Here is a 2235-nt window from a genome sequence, read left to right as displayed (position 1 = left end):
TTACTATTCATACTTTGTTAATCGCTCATGGTTCCCACAACCCTAGTTGTGGATTTAGTTACCCATAGTAGCAAGAACACAATTCATATTTTTAGATGAAGAAATCATGAACTTACGTAATGAGAAGAATAAACCCTGAAGCTCAACTAGAATTTCAAAGTCAAAATCTTCAAAACGAACTTAGGAAATCAAGAATTGCTAAAATTGCAAGTTAATCTCAAAAAATGAGGTTTACATGTCCTATATATAGAAAAACAAGTCCTAACTAAAAAGGAAACAAAATAAGGAAATAAAGTTTCTGGACGCGGTTGTCATTGATCAGACTGACCTACGGACCGTGGACTGACCTACTGTCCGTAGGTCTCTTCCGTGATCTGGAACTTAGGACATTTTCCTAACTTCAAAATCTTTAACTCTCAAAAGCATTTGACGGCTCAACAGGACGGACCATATCTCGTTCCACGGTCCGTGAATCGCGCTTCGTGATCTCACACTTAGTTTCTTCAAATCAGGTACTGGAACACCTCATCTGAATCATTTAATGAACTTGCAGTACGATCCGTAGACCGAACTACGGTTCGTCAATCCTAGTCGTGGTTCCACACTTCGTCAAGAATTCCCTGATTTCCTCTCCAAGATTTACCCATCATCTACGCCCTTCACCTACGGACCGTGAATGGACCTACGGTCCGTAGATCACCTCCGTGAATGCCCTGTTTCTGTATTTCTTTCAGCTGTCTCTATACTTCCGCGCCTGAACATCTTTCCTGCAAAACTTGATAAAAACACATAAAAACCAATACAAAAAGGGCCTAGACACACAAAACTTGTAAGTGAAATCGATTAGAATTACCGTAAACTCACGATATATCAACACCCTCAACTTAAATTCGTTGTTTGTCCTCAAGCGACGCACTACGACTCTAAACGACACTTGTATAGAAGCAAGCATTTCAAGCCCAAGCAATCACATGGCTCTTTACCCCTCTCATTTTTCGGGTGCACATTCGTTCTCTTGGACTCGATAAGCTAATTCATGTGGATCACACCATGACACAGATCGACCAATTGACACACAACATACACCTTCTCACTATCACCAAGGTACCAACTTTCCGACAATGTAACTAGTGCCCTTACTTCAAACGAAATCCCCTTTTTTCAAGAATGAATGACATTCATGGTACAAGGATTTATTCAACACTCACGCTCAAAAGTAATTTCAAATACAGTTAGTGCTCAATGTCATAAGCTTGCCCTTATTTTCACTGCTTAGACTCTCCAAAATAGACTCTAGGATCACTATAGGACTTTCTTGGCTTGTAACGTAGGCTCAGGGTCAGGTGTGGTACATTTGGGTACTGCTTAGTGACTTTCTTCCCTCCTTGACATTACACTAGGCTTTCAACCTCTTTTTGCCCTATTTTTGTCATCCTATCGTTTTACTTTCTTTCCCTTAATTTCCTTCAACCACGAATGTGACTTCAGACTTTGTAGCTCTTTTTACTTTTATTTTATTTTTCTTTTAGCTTTCAACAAGTCACATTTCCCTTTTTTTTTTCAACATCACTCTTTTTCATACCCATTTTTCTTTCAGTTTCCTCTTTCATAGCCACCCTCAACTTATGCATTTTCCATTAGTTGAGGTGCACAATACCCGATGTTAGGTCAAGGCCAAGATTGAAGTTACTTTGTACTTAGGCGTTTGACCTAAGTCAAAGGGCACATGTCCAAGGAGGGACCGGGGGCCAACATAGTTGATTATGGGAAAATGAGTTCAGGGTTTAGAAAGAAATGGTTTAATTTTAGGCTCAAAGTTTTTGGATCAAACGGAGCATTTATTTCATTTGGTTAGATCCTTCTTTTAGGCAATTTGCGGACTTTTCAGAACAATGGCCTATGATCACTTCCTAACCTCTAGATTGAATTGTCTTAGCAGGACTAGCCGAGCAAGTTCTAGTTTTGGCACAAAAACTGTTTGAACACTCAACGATTCTCACACACTCTTGGCACATAGTTTCATTATCAGATTATCATATTACCCAGTTCAAGTTTCAGCTTAAGTCATGCCATCAAGTTGGTCCATGATTATGTCATACTCAGAGCCGACATATTCAAATTATTGTAGTCTACAAATTCTAGCACACATCACAAAATCTGACAGGTATCATTTATCATAAGCCATCATGCTTCTTTCTTTTTCATGCTTCTACACATACAATCCTAACACATGCC

Source organism: Solanum tuberosum, unplaced genomic scaffold (genome assembly GCF_000226075.1).
Source record: "Solanum tuberosum cultivar DM 1-3 516 R44 unplaced genomic scaffold, SolTub_3.0 scf00064, whole genome shotgun sequence".
NCBI lineage: Eukaryota > Viridiplantae > Streptophyta > Magnoliopsida > Solanales > Solanaceae > Solanum > Solanum tuberosum.
The sequence above is the reverse complement of the archived record's forward strand: the minus strand, read 5'-3'. Positions refer to the sequence as shown.